At 44.5% G+C, this 21,756-nt stretch overlaps 2 long non-coding RNA genes across 3 annotated transcripts in view; both read left to right on the top strand.

Moving 5' to 3' along the window:
- Positions 1-17,884, top strand: part of LOC309516995 — a 41,063-nt gene extending 23,179 nt beyond the window's left edge. For both annotated transcript variants that reach the window (XR_014213103.1, XR_014213104.1), the window contains exons 2-5: positions 13,023-13,157; positions 14,636-14,705; positions 16,541-16,645; positions 17,482-17,884. This is a non-coding gene — a long non-coding RNA (uncharacterized lncRNA). The remainder of the gene's footprint in view (positions 1-13,022; positions 13,158-14,635; positions 14,706-16,540; positions 16,646-17,481) is intronic.
- The window catches only part of LOC309516684, a 215,188-nt gene that overhangs the window by 64,226 nt on the left and 129,206 nt on the right, over positions 1-21,756 (top strand). The window lies entirely within an intron of this gene.

The raw sequence follows: 21,756 nt of genomic DNA, 5'->3' as shown, positions 1-21,756 counted from the left end.
AGTTATCGTGCAGATGGGGCCTGAATTATGAGCAGCTGTCCTTAACAGAAGCATCTGTTAGGGTTTTGTTAGTGCATTGGAATAATGTGTGGTTCCACCCCCCTCCCATTCATAAGATTGTTTTAATGGAGTTTCCTCTGCAGTGACATCCACACTGCTTACTCGTTTAGATTTTAGAAAGGAGGGCAAGACCTCGGGAAAGCTTTTTAATGAGCAATTCATTGCCAGAGTAGAGTTCAGTTTTAAAAAAAGAAAGTTATTTAAGGACAACTGATCTTCATAGTGTTGATCTGATTGCTTCTATTATTCACTGCTTTAGATTTTTGTAAGAAATATAAAAATACATAAACATATATACCAAAACATTTTTTAAAAAAACCCATACCATATTTAATTCAGGAAAGTGTGAATGATGGAAGTAAAAAACAAAAAAAAGTAGGAAAGGGTGGAAGTATATTGCAAATCTTCCAGAATCCCCCCAAATAGGCATAAAAAGGTAAAGGGTAAAGGGACCCCTGACCTTAGGTCCAGTTGTGACCGACTCTGGGGTTGTGCGCTCATCTCGCTCTATAGGCCGAGGGAGCCAGCGTTTGTCCACAGACAGCTTCCGGGTCATGTGGCCAACATGACTAAGCCGCTTCTGGTGAACCAGAGCAGCACACGGAAACGCCATTTACCTTCCCGCAGGAGCGGTACCTATTTATCTACTTGCACTTTGACGTGCTTTCGAACTGCTAGGTTGGCAGGAGCAGGGACTGAACAATGGGAGCTCACCCCGTTGCAGGGATTCGAACCGCTGACCTTCTGATCAGCAAGTCCTAGGCTCTGTGGTTTAACCCACAGCGCCACCCGCATACAACTACCCTATTTTGCTGTTATTCCAGTGAATACTGACAGTCATTGTAAAGTAACCATATTTTTTTCCTGATGTGTCTCTGAGTTCCTTGAGGTTCAGAAAATTTATTTGAGATGAGGGCCGTAGCTAGGGGGTGGAGAGGTGGGCCCCCACCAGGCTGCGGGTGGGGGGGGAGATGCAATATCAGCTAAAAATATGTCCATAAATATGTCTGTAAATAAAAATATTGATTATTGCCTCATAAGAAAAGGTTTTAAATAGAGGGTGAATTGAATGGGTGGTGGTGGGGGGGCGGTTGGAGGAGAGGCGGAAGGAAGAGCTAACTTGTCCGTGGCTAAGGGGCGCAATCTGGACAGTTCTGCCGGGGTGCAATATCATCTAGCTATGGCTCTGTTTGAGATTTCCATTAAGTTCTTTTCAAGCTTTCTTCCATCACACAATTATAACTATATAATCGTAATCATGTGGGGGTGGGGTGGGACTGTGCTCCCTGGCCCCACCCTCAGCATTGCATCCTTGCTGCCTCTCATGGTTCACATGTTCGGTGGGGGGGGGGACATACGTATTGGGTGTGCGATTAGGTTTCTAAATCACACAGGGAGTCTCTGCATGTATGCTGTGTGTGGCCCTGCTCTCTCCCTCATGCAGCTGTAATTGTGTGGATACCCAAATAGGGCTTCAGTGGTCCAGGGAACTGGAAAGTAGGACATGAGCTATGCACTATTGGAAGGAAGGAAGTGGGCAGGCCAGGGATATATCGAAGATGAGAGACTGTGGGCCAAAGAGTTATGAAACACAGTCTCTAGACCCTCACAGGAGAATCCAGCCATTTGTATGTTTGATAGTTAGTTCAGCATTGCGACCTCGTTAACCTGAAGGCGGCAACAATGCCAAATAGTTGTGTTTGCGTTTGAACTAGCCCATCAATTCTTTGGCTTCAGGATTCTAGTATTTTAATCATCTCTTTGACAGCTGCATAAGGGAAGGAGAGGATAGGGAAAGTATATATTATAGCCTATGAACAAATGTGCCAAAATACAAGAGGGCGGCCTTGTCAGAGAATAATTTACAGCAGCTGACGTTTGAAATATATTGAAGCAGAAGTTAAAATTCAAGCTGGGAACTCAGCCCAGATTTGGTCATGAAGGGAATGCCTCAAAAAGTGTCCGGGAAATGAAGGGAGGCCCAGCAGAGTGAAATCAAAGTTAACAGACCTTCTTCCTCTAGCCCAGAGCACTGACCAAAGTAGAAGTAAACAGCGCTGAGAAGATTAGAACAGCCAGGGAAATAAATGGGGCACAGCATTGGACAACAAGGCCTTAACAAGACCACTGGGCATCAGCTGGCAAAGGCAAGGGTGGTATAATAGTGTTGGGAGTCTGGCTGTTGGAGTACTGTGAACGAGTCTGCCACTATAGTTTCTCCTGAAGTGTCACCTAATGAAAGTCAGGGATTTGGCAAAAGAAAGTTAATGTTTCTTTAATGGCTGTGGATGTTTCCTGAATGGGCAATCCACCTGCAGGGGGTCTAAGTCTGAGACTTGCACTTATGCAGATGTTTTTCAGTGGAGAGGGAGAGACATGAATTAGCTGAAACTGGAGTTGCAGCCATGGTACAAGTTGCTCTCTGGGGACCTGCTGCCTGCTGTAGAAGTGCCTGTTTGTCTCCACTTATGTTCTGCCATATATTTGTAAATAAAACAGACATTACAAAGGCACCTTAAGTCCGTGCTCTTTTATCCCCCTCCCTCCAACATCCTGTAGTGCTGCTTCTGGAACTTCTCATTGCTTGAGAAGAACGCAATGCTGGTGTTGACAGTGGCATATTTTGTGTCCTTGAAGAGAAACTGTGGGCTTATAAGTGAGCCATCCTAAGATGGAGCAAATGACAGCTCCAGCTTAAAAGGCAGAAACTCACCCAAAGTCAGTAAAAAGCCTTCCTGCCCAGGCCATGCATATTTCTAATTTTCTTAAATCTTCACTTTTTTGGCCCCTTGTTGGAGAGCAATTGTCCCCATACTTGTGTCAGCCTTGAATATTTGCATATAGCTTACTGATCCCCTGGGTATGCTGGAACCTCCCTTTTGTTGGTGGACGGCCCCATTTGACCAGAATGGGTCCATCTGAATATAGAATTAGAGGGAATGATTCCTCATAGAAGGGAGTCCAGTCTTTTCCCACCATCAGCCACCTCATTTTATGAGAAACGGTTGAGGGAGTTGGGCATGTTTGGCCTGGATAAGAGGAAACTGAGAGGAGATATGATAGCCATCTTCAAATATCTCAAGGGCTATCTCACAAAAGATGGAGCAAACTTGTTTTCTCCTGCTCTGGAGGGTAGGACCTAAACCAGTGGCCACATGTTACAAGAAAGGAGATTCCAATTCAACATCAGGAAGAACTTTCTGACGGTAAGAGCTGTTTGTCAGTGAAATGAACTCCTTGGACGGTGATGGACCCTCCTTCATTGGAAGTTTTAAAGCAGAGGTTGGATGGCCATCTGTCATGGATGTTTTAGTTGTGATTCCTACATTGCAAGGGGTTGGACTAGATCAGTGTTTTTCAACCACTGTTCCGCGGCACACTAGTGTGCTGCGAGATGTTGCCTGGTGTGCCGTGGGAAAAATTGAAAAATTCGAAAGTTTTTTTTAAAAAAAAAATGTCACATTTTCACCCACTAGGCGGGCGCCGGACTGTGTCCACCCTATTTTCCATCCGTCCTGGGTGGGGATCAGATCGGATGGGATCGGATGAGAGCGGACAGGCGGTCCGCTCTCATCCGATTCCCCATAGAGAGCAGCGGGGCTCTGACATCTCCCTCTCCGCACATAGTGGTGGTGTGCCTCGTAATTTTTTTCAGGAAACAAGTGTGCCTTTGCCCAAAAAAGGTTGAAAAACACTGGACTAGATGATCCTTGGGTCCCTTCCAACTCTACAATTCTATGATCACTCAACAAACACTTTAAAGGGCAAAGACAGGATGATATATATGTGGCTAGTCACAACTGATTCAATACACATGCATCAATGTGTTAGCTAACTAGAAGTTGATACGAACTATTGGGGTAAATAAACATTTTCTTTGGGCAGCACATTCCACTGAAATTAATGGGATCCAGAGTTGCAACTAACTAAACTTATTTTGCATGTTGCAAGTTGAATGGTGTTATATGGGGAAGGATTGTAGCTCAGGGGTAGAACAAATGCTTTGCATGCAGAAATGTCCCAGGGACCGGGAAGCAGTTCTGCAGGCAACATTGAGCTAGATAGGCTTATGGAGTGTTTCCCAGCCTTGGGTCTCCAGCTGTTTTTGAACTACAGTTCCTATCATCCCTGGCCACTGGTCCTGCTAGCTAGGGATGATGGGAGTTGTAGTCCAAAACAGCTGGAGATCCAAGGTTGGGAAACACTAGGCTAATGGACTGACTCTGCATGAAACAGCTGCCTAGGTTCTAATATATGAGATCGCCTTTATATATTGATGGGATGGATGAAATGCTGAATACCGTATTTTTTGTCCCATAGGATGCTCCGTCCCATAGGATGCATCTAGTTTTTTGGGGGGGAAATAAAGAATTTTTTTCCCCTTTATTCCCCCCCCCCAAAAAAAAAGCAGGTCAGGGAAACCAAACCAGGTCGAGGAACAGCGGGATGGCGGTGCTGCGCCTCCCTGCTGTCCCCCAAGCTTGTGGGGCTGGCCAATGTCTGCTTCAGGGTGCCCCGCCCGCTGGGCGGCAGGCTGCTATCCACAGCATGGGAACCCTGCAGGGAACTGCTGCAGGGCTCCCCACGCTGCGGATGTATGCCCGGCGGCAGCAGGCTGCTATCCGCAGCGTGAGGAGCCCTGTGGGGAACTCCTGCATGGCTCCCCACACTGTGGATGTCTGTCCGGCGCACAGGGCGCTCTGCTTCAGGGCGCCCCACCCGCTGGGCAGCAGGCTGCTATCCGCAGCTTGGGAAGCCTTGCGGATGTGTTCCCGAAGTGCCGGACGCTCTGCTTTCAGCGTGCCCGACGCTCTGGGAAGCAGGCTGCTATCCGCAGCCTAGACAGCCCTGTGGGACCTCCCCGCAGGGCTGCTTGGGCTGCGGATGTGTTCCCGAAGCGCCGGGCGCTCTGCTTTCAGGGCGCCCGATGCTCCGGAAAGCAGGCTGCTATCCGCAGCCTAGACAGCCCTGCGGGAACTCCCACAGGGCTGCCTAGGCTGCGGATGTCTTTCTGAAGCCTGGAGAGCAAGAGGGGTCGGTGCGCACCGACCCCTCTCGCTCTCCAAGCTTCAGCGAAAGCCTGCATTCACCCCATAGGACGCACCCAAATTTCCCCTTCATTTTTGGAGGGGAAAAAGTGCATCCTATAGGGCAAAAAATACGGTAAGCTCAAAAATTGGAAAAGAACTCCTGTTAAAATCAAACTCTTGTCTCGACTCTTCATTCTTTCTACCCCAAGATATATTACTATGAAAATAACACAGCAAGATTCATTTCTGGGATGCAGAGGCAAGGTGGACAAATTCCAGCTAACACCCGTTCCCTGTGATTGACACTGGCCCATTACAGTGGACAGCACAGTCAACTCCCAGAGTTTCCTACCCCATAGATCTTAAACAAACACTCCACTTTGGTAAATCTTTATTACAATTATGGAAACAACCCACAACCCAGAAGCACTAATGAGAAGCTCTCAAGATGGAATTTGAGCAATGTATCTTTGTATATCCTGACATTTGATATTGTAACCCTGAAATGTGAAGCAGTGTACGGGTAACCCCAATGTGGGCCGAAGAGTGAGTCATTGCACAAGGGGAGACAACATTGTTTATAAATCATTGCTTCTTTGAAGTAGAAAAAAATGAAGAAAAAATCCCCTAGACAGAATTATGATTAACCATCTAATTGTTCTGCTGGTATGCTTGCTTTAGGGCTTTCCTTTGCTCCATGCACATAAAGAATTTGTTTCTCAGCTTGCCATCCTTGCACCCAGATGATAGTCATTAAGAAAGGGGCCAACTGAGCAGTTGTGTATTTGTAATCCTAACACTCTCAGTCCTGTTTTCTTCATCTAATACTGGAGCAATGAGCTCCAGGAGTTGCTCTGATATAGGTTCTTCAACTGTTCCACCTTACCAGCCCTGGCTGTGGATAAGAAAACACTATATGCTTGGGAGGAAGATTCTGTGGAGCTAGTGGTTCAGTTGTTGTTATCTTGGTTCATGGACAACAGGCGCGCTGGCTTGCCCCCATGATGGAAGGGGCCAGCGTCGCATGCAGGCCTCACATCACGCACACATGCCGCAAGATGTGCTGATGTGTCGCGTGCACACTGTGCGGCTTAAGCAAGTGACATGTGCATGTTGTGTGACATGCGCTAGTGACGTGAGCACGTCACATGGCGTATGCACACAGCATATGCATGTCGCTGCAGGATATTCAGGGGGCCCAACCCACTCCTTGAATTTTTGGGGGGCCAAGGCCCCTCGTCCATCCCCCCTCCCGATGCCCCTGATGGACAACATGATTTAGGGAGACGTAGTTGTGGTGACAGCGCAGGTGGTGCTGTGGTCTAAACCACAGAGCCTAGGGCTTGCCAATCAGAAGGTCGGCAGTTTGAATCCCCGTGACAGGGTGAGCTCCTGTTGCTCCCAGATCTGGCCCCCGGGCCTTAGTTTGCCTACCCATGCTCTAGTCCATTGTTTTGAAATATGCCCACACATCCCTCAGAACTGAAGAGCAGGGAATTATATAATTAAAACATAAATTTAAAAATACAGTACATATTGACTAAAGAGCACAGTGCAGCTCTAACAGTTTTTCCTTTCCTACTGTCCTTTGACTACCCTTTACTATTTTTGGCATTTGTGGGGGCATTTAGGACATAGTGAATGTGATAAGCCTGTGGAGTTCATGGAGTGAAGCCATGGCTGGCCAGAGATGGGATCCATGTGTGCCCGACATCACCAATGTGGTGACAAGGGAGTGACTCCAACACCACCACACATGTTTTGCTTAAAGATCAAAGAGACAGTGCGTACACTGAAGAAAATAACCAGAATCTCAGGAGCAGAGTAAAAGAATCCAAAAAGCTTGGAGTAAAAGGAGAAACTATGGGCTAGGTAAAATCCAGCAAGACCAACAGATAGTTCTGGAAATCATTTTATGAAGGCGTCCTGAATTATTTATTACATAACATTAATTCTGCAGGGGAGCTAATAACACACGTTTTCCCTTTTTTATTATTCCAATAAGGATAATAATCTGCACTGCCTTCTTTCCTCAGTTCAGTTTAGTAGTAAGCAAACCCTTCTCAGCTTAATTAGGAATTGGCTCAACAATTGCAAGCTTTCTTTAGGAGCATTTTTTTGGGGGGGGCAGGGGGAATTGTCTGTTTCCCCAAACTTCTCCCCTAGCTTGTAATGATGGTTCATTCATGTTAATGGTACCCTGTGTGCTGGGAAATAGAGTTCCCAGCATCATCAACCATGGTCATTTGGAAATTCACCCCTGATTTCCAAAGTGAAGATACTAAGGAACAATATAAGGGACAAAGCAACCACATAAAACATTTACCTGAAACTATAGAACAGAGAATTGGTCCAAAGAGAGAAGACTATAGAACAGAGAATTGGTCTAAATAGAGAAGATCCTCTCTCTCTCTCTCTCTCTCTCTCTCTCTCTCTCTCTCTCTCTCACACACACACACACACACACACAGCGCCATTGAGGCATATTCCCAGTTTTCACATGGGGAAGCATGAAGGCGCTAGACCTACCCCCATGAAATACTAAAAAGTACATTGGAGCCCATTTGTGCCACATGTAAATGTTGTTAATACACAACACAGATGCAGTCCTTCAATTAAGACTACTTTAGACAGCAGATTTTAATATATCATTAGCGGGTAGTGTTGCCCATTATTTTTATTATTCTATTTTCACCACTGTGGGAGCAACACTGGGATATTTTGCCTCAGTCACCAAAGTGACAAGGGCTGACTTTGACATGTGAAAGACTAGACAGAGCATGGAACAGAGACTGAATGCAGACTGTAGCCAATGTAGAATTTATACATCCATTATAGACCAACTTAAGCCTCGCACATGAAAATCCCTTTCATGTAGGAAGCAAGGATCACAGTATCTTGGACTGTCAATTGATTTATAGGTACAGGGGCGAAGGTGAATAAGCTGAGCAACATTTCATTCCCTTTCACAAATGCTTGCCCATTTCCCTCAAATGGCTAAATTTATTCTGAGGTCACAGTTATGGCTCGGCTCATCTGCAAAAGCAATGACAACAGACCTATACAATGCGTTCCAAATGGAATGTTAAGCCAGCCACACTGAAGCACTAACATCCTTCAGAATGGAATTTTGATCTCCTCAGATCTCCTCCAGACCCCAGTGAAGCAAATGTGATCCATGTTATTGATTTCTGTGGGTTGTGGAGCAGACCCAGAAAGTTATAGAGAGTTCAGAATGAAGCAAGACAAGCCTGCGCCAGTTCCTACTGTAACTGAATTATGCATTTCAAATGATATGAATGAAACCTCATTTTGGCTAATTTGTTTCACAAACATCTGCTTGCATTTACACATTTTTATGACATGATATCAGGCCGATTATGCGTCTGCTGTATCTCTCCAGCATATGGTACGTGCTACAACAAATCGATCACAGTTATGTGATCAGAGTGTGCGGTAAACATCTTCACAGTACATATAATACTAGCATGGCTTTCCAGAACTCACTTTGCAGTTGAATCTCTAAAATATTCTTGGAAAGATTAACCAGTGGTTTTCTGAAATGCTTGTCACTTAAAGATCTTTGCCCTGCCTGGAAGTTACAACCTAAAAAGTTGGCCTCCCCTGAAAAATAGAAACACACCTTTCTCACAATCTTTCAGGAAAGGTCTGAGGCCCAGTCACAGCACGAATAGCAGCACTGTCATTTTTGTAAATAAATAGTTGTAGTAATCTTAGAGGGTGTGGGGCCTCTTTCTTTTCCTTGTCTGAGGCACTGGATTTCTTCAGTTTGACACTATACAGCAGTATTATCTGAGAAGTTTTAATTTGAGCAGAAAGACAAGACGCCATGTTCTTAGAAAGAATCTAGAAACAGTAACCTTTTATTCAGATGTTGCTTTGTTATTGGGCACATGGTGGCTGCCCGGTAAATAAAATAAATCTGCACAGTGTTTGTCCTGAATTCCTGCCTATCTCCCTTCAATCATACCTTGTTTTGTGTGATCTAACACTGCAGTCATTCTAAGTCAGATGACAGTAGGACAATGGAAATGGAGAAAGGACCGTTCATGCACTACTGGCAGAAGAAGTTCTAGGGTAGGGTATTCCAACAGTGCCACTATATCACCCCTACCCCTACCCTCTGTTCTCCCAAACTACCAGAGGATCTATATAATAGCAGGATCATAGGTTTTGGTCTTGAGCCAGAAGCACAGGAGATAACCAAATTGAATGAATTCAGTCTCCAAAGAAAACCATCATGTGCACTTTAAGCAGAATGGGTAGTCACTCAACACACCTCTTCATTTTGTATATGGCTTAGAGAACCCTGGCAGGGGCAAAGCCAAGCCCATGGCATCATCCAACTGAGCTTTAGTGATGCATGTCAGATTCAGGTGGCATCCCATAGTGGAACTACAGCAAATCTGATTTATTCATGAAAGACCCTGAAATGGGGGGATTCTACGTGCACTGGAGGCAATGAGCAGTAGCACCTTCTGCAGTGTCTTGGGCACATCTCTCCTATTGGTTGTGTCTGTCATGCTGAAGTGTCTCGCGTTCCTCTCCTGAATGCCCCCGTGGTAAAAAACAAAAACAAAACTAAGGTAAAGAATTATAGCAAAAGGGGGAGCACCATAATGTAAACCACTGGCTGGATTCTTCCTTGCTTGAGGAAATAGACACTGTAGAGGAGGAACTGGGAAGACATCTTGTCTTAAAAAATGGCACTATGTCTCCCCTTTTGATTAGATTATAGCAACAAAATGTCTGAGTCGATACAAAGTGATCACCTGCAGGCAAACCAAAACCATGCATTTTTCAGCTAAAGAGATGGTAACTGTGGGGAGAAGAGGACCCATTTATTTTCATTCTTTTGGCTAACCCAAGTTTCTTCTATTTCTCATTAAGCTTTTAAAAATAGAGCTAGCTTTCCTGAGGGAGAAACTGTGCCTTTTCTCATCACCCTTAGCTTTCTTTAAATAGCCACGTGCTGCTGGACAAGTGATGGGTAGCATTTTTGCTGTTGGTGGTAGATGGAAAGAGTTCAAATATTAAATGCTCCAGGGAGTATGGGAGGGTGAAGTACGGTACACATGTGCTTAAGGTAAAAGGTAAAGGACCCCTGGACGGTTAAGTCCAGTCAAAGGTGACTATGGGGTTGCGGCGCTCATCTCGCTTTCAGGCTGAGGGAGCCAGTGTTTGTCCACAGACAGGTTTCTGGGTCATGTGGCCAGCATGACTAAACCGCTTCTGGTGGGGAATCACTCTGGCACAACGGAACACCATGACAGAAACCAGAGCTCACAGAAACACTGTTTGCCTTCCTGCCACAGCAGTACCTTGGTACCTCGGGTTACAGATGCTTCAGGTTACAGACTCCACTAACCCAGAAATAGTACCTCGGGTTAAGAACTTTGCTTCAGGATGAGAACAGAAATCGCGTGGCGGCGGTGCAGTGGCAGCAGGAGGCCCCATTAGCTAAAGTGGTACCTTAGGTTAAGAACAGTTTCAGGTTAAGAACAGACCTCCAGAATGAATTAAGTTCTTAACCCGAGATATCACTGTACCTATTTATCTACTTGCACTGGCATGCTTTCGAACTGCTAGGTTGGGAGGAGCTGGGACAGAGCAACGAGAGCTCACTCCATTGCAGGGATTTGAACAACCGACCTTCTGATTGGCAAGCCCAAGAGGCTCAGTGGTTTAGACCACAGCGCCACCCGTGTCCCTCTAATGTATGTGCTTAGGGCTTGATCCTTAGCTGGTCGCAAGGGTGGAAGACTTCTTCTTACCTTCAGTGAATTTGGACCAAGCTGTGGGTAGTGAACACAATCTAAGAATGCAGGGCTGGTGTCAGACTTCAGTTGGCTCTCAGCAGGGTGCATAAACACACAGTTTCAGTGCACATATTCCATTCCCAAAACATCTGTGGTGTATTTTCTTCTCCCATTCAGAGGTGGCACATCTGCCTGCCCACCACTAGAATAGCTGTGTGCTGTGCAGAGCCCTGGAGGAGAGGGCAAGGGGTGGCAGCAAAGCTGGTGTGGGTCAAAGTGTGGGTGCTTCTGTTGCCCAACCCAACTGACTGCTGGCACCAGATCTGTATTAATGTAATGGGCAGCAAAGACAGGGAAATAGGCAGTAGATGGAGAGCTGTCTAGAGGTATTAATCAGTGCTCTCTCCTCCAAAAAGAGAATATAGACATATGAGGGCAGTTGAACATGCATTTTTTTCATTCCTGAAACTGGATGCAACCAGCCCAAGATAAGAGAGCAAGATATGCTATTCCCGCCCATTTAAATTGGCCCTGCCATGGAAGAAAAGCCTTAATTTACAGCCTTAGCTTAAGAGATCAAAGCTGCAAATCTTTCATCTTCTCTTGCCCTGGGAATCACTTGTAGCAGATTCATGAGTGAAGCAGATTCACCTTTATTTATGTGCAAAGCCCAGTGGCCAGTTGGCTTCCAGGCAGAAAAGTGTGCATGCAATATATCCCAAATTCAGAATTTTCCCTCTGCTACAATGTCTTTGAAAGTCAAGCTCATGATATGTTGGTCAGATGAGTTCAAAGGTCAAGGCTACCTAAGCCCAAAGAGAGGTCTTGGAGGCCCAGTTCACAGTGGTCATATCGAAATGAGATTAAAGTCTCAGCCTTTTGAAAATTCCGTACTGATGGCATGCATTAAAAAACAAAACAAAACTGAGTGGCCAGGATAATCTGTGGGAAAGTCCTGAGTATGGATCAGTGAATACTGCTGCAAGTTGTGTGGTATTCTACAACAAGAAATAATAAGTATAATGGAAGGACAAGAGCAAGAGATCAACTTTTCAGATATAAAGTATGGTAACATTGTGCAGCAGAGGGCAACCCTTTAAAACATGGGGCAACCAGCAACACTATTTTAATGTACAGGGTACTAACATAGTAATCAAGGGGATTATGAAGGACAAATGAAACTGCCTTCTATGGAGTTGGACCTTTGTTCTGTCTAGCCTACTGCTGTTCAGTAAGGCCACAAGCTTTCCCAATTCTTTTAACTAAAGATACCACTGATTGGTTATAGGTCATTCATTCTACTTACAGTGCATCTGCACTGCCACAGAGCTATGAACCTCTTTCTGTTTGACTTCTTGTCCTGTGTCTAACACTGGAAAAAGATACTAGAAATGCATATACTCTAATTACCCACTGGGCATCATTAGCATATCGATGACACCATATCCTCTGATGACTTTAACCAGCGGCTTCACGCAAATGTTGAACAACATGGGGGGCAGACTGGATCAACAAGGGACCCCCAAACTAGATAGCATGGGGCTGAATGCCACCTCCTGGAATGAGTCCTCAAGGTAAAAATGGAGCCACCCAAAACAGTGCTTGCAATCTCCAACCCACAGAGTTTTAAGTTGGGAGACAAAAGTTTGCCAATGGTATCAAATACTGCCAAGAGATCTAACAGAACCAACAGGGTTGTATTCTTCCTGTCTCTCCCACTGTAGGTAATTCATTTTGGCAACCAATGACATTCCAGGTTCAAATCTGGGCCAGAATCCAGGTTGAAGTAAATCCAATCAGTTTCATCTACTAGCTCTTTGGGTTGACCAGTAACCACTTGCGCCCAACAAGTTACCCCAAAAAGGGACACATGTCACCTGCCATCTGTAGTTATAATCCTCTGGGTTCAATAAGGATTTCTGCAGGAGTGATCTGCACAGTGCTTGGTGAGGGGCATCGTGGGAGCAATATAAAGCAACCACAACTTTATGCTTACCATATGTGAAACTTAAAACAATCATTGAAAAGGGTAGGAAGGAGGGCTGAGGTACCTAGTGAATTAAAGGTGTATACTGCTTGATATAATCCCATCACCTTTTTTGGGTGAAGTCTGCATACTTTTTTTTTTTAAGTATTTTGTCTTTTTTTCTAGTGAGGATGGATAATCTAAAAACATGGCAGCTCTCCCTCCTCCTGTTCCCATTGCTATGATGACTCAGACTACATTACTGAGATCATGGTCACCATGACCTGGTAGGCTTCTGATGAGCAAGACCCATCTTGGAAGGTGAGCAGAGTTCCAATAAGCTAGAGGCCCCATCTCCCCCATCTGTATTGTTGGGAATGGAGGAGGAGTTAATATTTCTTGAAGAGCCATTTAAAACTTACTGGGCCAGCAGGGGCAATGGTAAATATTTAGTTTGTATCCACAAATAAAGTCTATAAAACACCACTATAACAGAATATTTGTTGATTTTAGGTCACTGCATTGTGTTTTTCAGGTCAATAGTCCAATTTATCACTGTCTTCTTCATTTCATATACCAACAATGCAGTCCTACATATGTCTACTCTGAAACAAGTTCCAGTGAGTTCAGTGGAGCTGACTTCCAGGTAACCAAGCACAGGATTCCAGATGGAGAATCCCCATGAGAAAAGAAATGCTACCATCCTTGTTCCACTTATGATAATAGTACAGGGTTTCAATAGAACCCATTTTGAATTAATCAAGAGCTCTTTTGAAAATATAACCCTGCCAGATAACACCAAGTCATATAATTTGCTGGTGATGCATTGCAGTTAAGTACTACATTCAGATTCACACAAAAAACACACACCCTGCAGTTAAGTAGGAAAATTAATACAGACACCCCAAGTTTAATCACTCTCATAAGAATGTAAGAGCAGCCTGCTGGATTAGGCCAATGGCACATCTAGCCTATCATGCTGTTATTAGAGGGGCCAACCAGAAGCGTGTGGGAAATCTGCAAGTAGGGCCTGAGCATGAGAGTACTCTCCCCTTCTATGGTTTCCAGCAACTGGCATTCAGAAGCATTCTGCCTCTGACCATGGAGGCAGAGCATAGCCATTGTGATTGGCAGCCTTGTCCTCCATGAATTTGTCTAATCTTTTAAAGCCATCCAAGCTGGTGGCCATCACTGCCTCCTATGGGAGCGTGAAGTACTTCCTTTTATCTCTCCTGAATCTTCCAACATTCAACTTCAGTAGGTGCCCCTGAGTTCTAGTGTTACGTGAGCGGAAGAAAAACTTTTCTCAATCCACTTTCCCGATGGCGTGCATAGTTTTATAAACTTCCACTATGTCCCCTCTTACTTGCCTGAACAGCAGATTGAGCAGGCACACAGGTCACCTAGTCACAGTTTTCTCCAGTGTGGTGAAATATATTGCATTTCTATTTCATTTATAGTAATTACTTCTAAATTTGCATCTGCTACATATAATTTATCATATGTCAATGTTGTGCACATTTGTGCCTTCTTTTTGATGAGGAATTTCTTCATTTGGAGCAATGCCTAAGTGGTCACCCTAATTGGTGACTCTCCTGCATGGCTAATTTGGGAACATCATCTGCGACGGGCCTCTTGGGCTACTTGGGCTACCTTGGAAGGGTCTGTCAGTGTTGCTAGGCTGACACTTGTTTCAGTAGCTGTCATTGTGCTTCTGACTTAGCTGCTGGTAAGATCACAACTAAGCTAACGCTGGGGTGGCAGTAGCAGGCGTGACCATCCTGTTAATCTCCTTTCAGTCTGCAATAGCCTTTCAGCATGACCAGGGACAACACCTATGCCCAGCTGTGCCTCATGCAGATGCTGTAGGTAAGAATCGTGTTAAAATGTCTTAACACAGCAGTTACATCCAAGTCGTTAAGTGCAAACTAGTTCTAAAACAAAACGGCAAAGCTTGAAGCCAACACAATGCTATTTTCTGCTTTGTTTTCTCGGATGCCAAAGCCACGACTTTGTGTCTGCCTTTTTCAAGGCCCGGTGCCTTCCTCTCATTTTTTCCAATGAGAGGTAAACAGCTGGGGGCTCTGCCAATTCAATTAAGAATGCTCACACACACATTATATAATGAGGCAGGAATTTAGCCCCCTGAAGCCTAGTCCTGCAATCTAATCTGCTATTTAGTGGCCCCCAAAGATTCCTGAAACCTTTGTGGAGGGCTCCCCGCCTCCCTTTGCACACGCTGGTCTCTCCACACTTTCCCCTCTGTTTTTCTTTCCTCTTTGGCTTCCCTTCTCTGTATTGTTTTAAGTTGGTGGCTGGGCTGCCTGCCAGATTAAATTTCATCTGCTTCTCCTCCTCCTTCCCCCCCACCCCCAAATCTTCCCCAGAAGTGATACTGTTTACTTTCTCTGCTCCTTTTCTGAATGTCTTTGTACACATTGCAAGGGATATAATCACCAGCTGTGGAGAGCTTTGTGAAATGTTAACTTACTCCTCAATACCCTAGGGCTAGTGAGTGTTTTTACACACACACACACAGAGAGAGAGAGAGAGAGAGAGAGAGAGAGAGAGAGAGAGACGTGTGTGTGTGTGTGTGTGTGTGTGTGTGTTTCAAATACAAAATAAAACAACTGCTTCTAAAAGACATCAACATATTTGTTACATTCCAATGCAGGGGGGGGAACCCCCCTCAATTTCTCCTTCAGGTGGAATTCGTGTGTGTTCTATTTACTCCTTCAGTATATTCCGTGTGGAAGTGTGAGCTTATAAGGAGCCCATTGTTTCCCTCCACAAAACTTTGAGAAACAATGGGAGGCAGAAGAAAGATTAAAGTAGAAAAGGTGTCTCTTCCCCTCCTTTTCCTCTTTGGTGGGTGAAAGAGAGGTCAAGCTGTGCCCATTGACCTTTGCCCTCTGGCCCCTGTGAACCAAAGGCGAGCCTTTTGAAGTAGTAAAGTGCCCACGAAGAAAAGAAAACCAAACAAGCTGCCCGGCCTTTTCCCTTCCACCGACCAAACTGAGTTGGCAGATGCTTGAAAGACGATGACACACGGTGTGGTGGGGGGCAGAAGGGAGGCTTCTTGCACTGACCTCCCACCTACCCCAGCTTGCCGTTAATTGGCACCGTAAAAAGCAAAAAAACCCACCCACACACTGGGAGAGGGGGTGAGGCAAAGGGGGGGGGGGTGACAGGCCTTTCCTCCTCTTTCCCAGTCCCTACCTCCCGCCACCTAGCACATCACCGACAGGGGCAGTTCTTTGAACTCTCTGTGCTCTGCTAAAACAGGCACAAGTGGGAATGGTATATGGAGGGTTAAGAGGAAAAGCTTTGTATGGGAAGAGATCAGCTAGATCACCAAAAGCCTTTCCTGTTGTCAAACAGATAGGACTTGTCAGTTGTGTTACCTGAATTGATGCCGTCACATGCATGACCCCTGCTGGTAATATGCTGGAAGGTACCTTTGTACACTTTAGAGATTCTTCCTGCCTCTTCCTCCCTTCATTTGACCCTTAAATTAAAATAAGGGAAATGGTTTGTTTTCCAAAGCTAGGGAAAAGTGGAATTTGAGGGCAAAACCCATTGCAATGGTTTGTCTCTTCCCTGGAGCCCAAACCCAGGGCGAATCCAGTTGTCAGTTTTAGGATGTGGTTGCAACTTAATTTAATCAGGACCAATCTTACGGATGTTTCTGTTGTGCTCTGCAGGTTTCCCAAACATCTCACTGTGCATCTGAATGAAGAGGGAGGGCAAATGGGGCAAGGACGATGAGAAGCAGTTTGCTCCAGCCAGCTTGTAGGATATCAGGACAGGTAAACAGGAACTAAATTATCAGCAAAGGAAGTTTTATCATAATAGCACATGTAATCATTTACTTGGCTGTGTCATGCTATCTTTGTGACAGCCTGCTGCTAACACCTGCAGCTTCAGGAATCTTAAGGAGAGGATTTTCCTTTCTCTGATTCCATTGCTTTCAAAGGGTGCAACCATGACTCCTTTCTCTGTTGAAGGGAAGACGACAAGTACCAGGATACAATCCAGAGGAGAGTATTCTGCCTTTATGGTACTTCCAAAATGCTCATCCAAAATTCTCTCTGGTTTTTTGGGCTGGGTTGTTTTACCAGTGCACAGGAGCACAGGTGTGCAGTAGTAAAATGGTCCATAAAAGCATAGGTGTTCTTCTCCCCTACCCTGCAATTAGCATCACATGATTTATGCTCTTGAATATCAGTTACTAGAAACTGCAGGGGACAAGAGGGCTCTCGTGCTTGCATCCTGCTTGCAGTTTCCCACAGGCATCTGGTTGGCCATTGGGACAACAGGATGCTGGACTAGACGGGCCACTGGCCTGATCCTGCAGGCTCTCCTTATACTCACTCTCAGAATTGTAGCTCTGTGTGTGGAGGACCTTTAACAAACTATAGTTCCAAAGATTTGGGGGCGGGGGCGGGGAGGCAAGGTGGCATGACAGTTTAAAGTAGTATGGTACTGCTTTAAATGCATGGTGTGGGTGTGGCCTTAGAGAATAACCCTCCAACTTCCTTACTGTAGTTCTAGCCTATGAGGATCAGCAGTGGAAGTGTGGATCTTCCCACTCAGTTTATTGAACGTAGGCCAGATTTCATTTTTGCTTTTTTTCTTCTTTTAGCACATATGGAACAGAATTTGAGGATACTGGTCTGACTGCACACAGTATTCAGTTGGGTGCTGTGTATCATGCCAAAGTGTACTGAACTATGTGATAGCAGACGTTTCTTCATTTAAAACAATTACATTTGGACCACTTTTGACCACATTTTCCTATTTAGAAAAGGTATCTTGCAGCGGCACACTGCCACTGACATTGGATAGTGTCTGTGACATCCGTGGCAACAGGTTGTAGAGCTGAACCTGGCTGTAGAGCTTCATATTTTAGTGGAATGTAATTTTTAATACCTGGATATTATATGCAATGCTCTCTCTCTCCCCCCCTCATCAGCACCCAACTGTGCCTTCAGAATGAACCACTACTTAAAATGTTCTACGAAGGCACTCCACACCTCTGAGAATAGATCCTTGGCATTTCTGAAGCTGTACAAATGTATTAGATAGATGAAATCGTCATACATGGAAATAAACAGTTTGGTTCACCTCCAGATCACAGTGGATCTCTGTGTTCTTTTTGGATTGCAGGCTTTCAGTTTAGGTTTTGCTGAAACAAGCTTCACTATGCACATAGATAGCTCTGGGAGACAAAACAATGGCGCCAGTGCCAGGATGTTGGGGCCCCTGTTATATGCCACCCTCTCATCTATTGGGAATGGCATTTCAGTTCTTTATGAGTGACCTCAGTCAGGGCCAGCTCTGGGATATGTTGTTACAGGGATAGACGCACACATTTGAGCAAACTCTCAAGGATTATTCCTGGAGTGTTTAAGGGCAAGCTCAAACTTGCCTTGGAAATAATGTTGACTACTTGCCTTGGAAATAATGTTGACTATTTAAAGCTTCTGAGGATGAGCAGAAAGGATCAGATGGCAGAGGGAGGGCAGGGAGGTATGAAAGCAGGGAAACTGCTTTACCACAGCCTCCCCCAACCTGGTGCCCTCAAATAATTTGAACTACAGTGCCCATCAGTCTCTGCCAGCACAGTCTTGACTCCATTAACTTGGAGTCAATGGCAGTCACACTATTGTGTGGCACACTATTGTGTGGCAGTCACACTATTGCCCTAGAAGGGCTACATTCCCAGGTTGGCAATCCCCATCTGTCCCTCACTTCCCTGTGCAGCTTGTGCAGAAACTACCTTCTTAACCAATGGACCCACTATTAGTCTCATCCACTCAATCTGCCAGAGCCTGTCTTCACATGCAGAGGAAGTCCCTGACACATTGAGGGTTTGAGACCACTGGCTGCCCTTACCTGGTTTAGCCAGCCAGTTGAAGCCATCCCAGTGATGTGGCCATTGTCGCATGTTGACAGCTTCTAGGAGCCACAGATGAGAGCTGTATGCAGGGTAGGGACCAAACGTACCTTAGAAGGAGCACAATGTGTCCCCCACCACAGGTACTATCCCTGCCATGCATATTGAATTGAATTTCTATCCAATCCTGAATAGTCACAGGAGATTTTTGTACACTCTGAACTTCCAGACATACCATACTTGCTTAGAATTGTAGCGTGTCACTTTATATTGGGGAGGGGAGAAAGGAGGGGGAATATTAAGAACGTCACTGGCTGATGTTCCTTGTTCTGTTTTTTTTTTGTAAATTTCACTTTATTTAAGAGGGTCTTTGTTCTCTTGTAGGTTAGGTGGTACAGAAATAGATGGAATAAACAAAAAAAGTAATACTAAAGAGACTACAGTATTTCTGTTTGAGCCACTCTTAGCATTCAATATTCCTATGCATCTGCATAGTCACTTGACAGCTTTTGTTTTGAAGTAGAAATTGATTTATGTCTTGTATGCAAACAACAGACATGGTGGGGGCAATAGATGATTCTTCAGATTGAAACTATGGTAAGGGCAATGGGCTAAAAATATACCAGAGGGAAAACAACAATTTTGGGCCCTTAGTTTGAAAGTGATGGAGGAACAGCCAAATATAAGGGGATTTCTATGTACTTGAGGGACTCCTTAGTGTGCAGAAGTATATTCGCTTGTAATTTAAAAGGAAAGGAAAGGAAAAATAGACGGAAAAGGAAGAAAATTGACCTGCTCAAGCCCTTAACAGCTTATAGTAAATATATTTCAGGTGGGGATTAGGTTCAGTGGAATATGATTGGGAACATCATAAAAATCTGCTTCATCCTTTAAAGCAACTTTGCCATAGATGCCAAAGTCAATTTGATTCTCCCTATATCACCACTCCCACATTTATAAAACATGTTCCATGTCACACAGTTAATACATTTGACATTCTAATAGAAGTTGGCAAGTGGAGTATTCTCTGGAGTTGGCTGGCTAGTTGACTAACAGGCTGTGAATCACATTCATAAGAACAATAATCTCAGAAACAATGCTTATATTGAAAGATCAGTCAGGAGAACTGACCCAGACTCTCTGTTTGCTTTAACTGGTCAACTCAACACATGGCTTGGCTCATATTAATGACAACCTCTCATTTTGATTTCTTCAGTTATATGTATTCTTCTCACCCTTCTAGCTTCTTCTTTGAAAGAGGATAATTGAAGTTTATTGTGCTAAGGAAGTGTTATGGAAACTGTCTATGTGTTATTTTTTTTAAAGGAAAAATGTTTCTGCGATTTAGTCTCTCTAGCCCTGAGTCCCTATATTATTTTTGTTGTTCCTTTTTGTTCTTGACCTCTTCTTTTCCCAGGTCCTTCTTGACTTATCTTTCTTCTCTGCTCACTCATCCCATATCACCCTGCAACAAGGAATGAATGAAGGCATTCTGATTAGGTGTTTTCTTTTGCCAGTCAATCTTTTCACTAATTTCCTGTAAATGATTAGGTATCATATTTTAACATAACATGATGAATTTCATAACATTTTTTTCAGTGACTCATTTATATTCTTTCAGTGTTTGGTTTCTCTCTTTTTTTCTGGGAAGCTTTAAATATTCAATCACTCCTTCCTTAACCATTTGTATGAGAGGCCTGAAATAAATGTATTATTATAAACAATGCAGGACAAATTCATATAATTGAAAATTACATCTGCTAATGTGCCCAGTGTTATATTTGTTCCTCTTATTTGGGATAGGAAGATCCCTTGGTTGTTAAAAGGCACATTTAAGCATTTTAACTTGAATGGGGGGGATTAGCAAGAGTATGAAACATTTCCTAAATCTTTCCTAAAGATTTTGTAAACAGAGGTCTTGGAATTCTGTTCTCTCATGCACCCAGAACAATGAGTTTACATGTAGTGTGTGCGATTGTCTAGGTCTCTGACTGGTGGGACATTTCATGATCTCCCCCACCCCTGTCAGCCATATTTGACTGTTGGGTGAGGTTGTCCACCTGTCAACCACCAGCAGTGGCGTAGCGTGGGTTGTCAGCACCCGGGGCAAGGCAAGTAATTTGCGCCCCCTAACCCGTGGATTTGCGCCCCCTAACCCTAACCCCCAGATGTTGCGCCCGGTGCGGCCCGCCCCCCTGCACCCCCCACGCTACGCCACTGACCACCAGATATGATAGGGCTGTCTGCTGATTCTTTTTTGCCCACATGGTTTGCCATCTAGCTGTGCCATCAAAGGCACAGCCTTCAAAGTTCCCATCAAAGGGTTCTGCAAGACCCCATTGGAGATCAGCTGGTGGTCTATTGATAATCCCCTTGCAGAGAGAAAAATCTCCAGTGCAAATTAGGGCAATTTCCATATGGCAATGTGCATCGGAAAATGTTCAGCTTGCATTGGAATATTTTCTGATGCCTTAGAGAGCGATGTAATTTAGCATGTTTATTTTGCTGGTATTTAGTAAACAAGGATAAAAACTTTGAAACTGATACTGTATTTGGAAATTGGCATCTATTAATTTTACTAATGAATTTATGAAAAGGGAAAAAAATTATGCAGGAAACCAGAACACTGTAAAAGTCTCCACCCCCAATCACTGCCATGGTCCTATTATAATAGTGCTACAAGAGGGTTTTTTGGGGGGGAGAATTTTGGCTATTATCTGGGGGAATTTCAAATGTGGACTGTGTGGAGCACACAAGTGCTCTTACTGGCTGAACCACTACCTGCCACCATATTTCACATGACTGCACTATTTCAAGGGGTGCTGTGGGAAGAAAGGAACACCATCACTACCACTGTTGCTGCTAGTAAAGAGTCGCAGCAGAACCCTTCACCCCGCCCCCATTTTTTCACCACTTTCATGTCCTCAGACCCCCCTTTACCCCAAATTTTCTTGAAGTCCAAATCTGTGAGCTTCTGGCCACCCCAGTTTACATGCAAATAAATCCTGTTCAGCAAATAAT

Source organism: Podarcis vaucheri, assembly GCF_965113315.1.
Source record: "Podarcis vaucheri genome assembly, chromosome: 1".
NCBI lineage: Eukaryota > Metazoa > Chordata > Lepidosauria > Squamata > Lacertidae > Podarcis > Podarcis vaucheri.
Note: the sequence above shows the minus strand (reverse complement) of the source record. Positions and strands in the feature narration are given on the sequence as shown.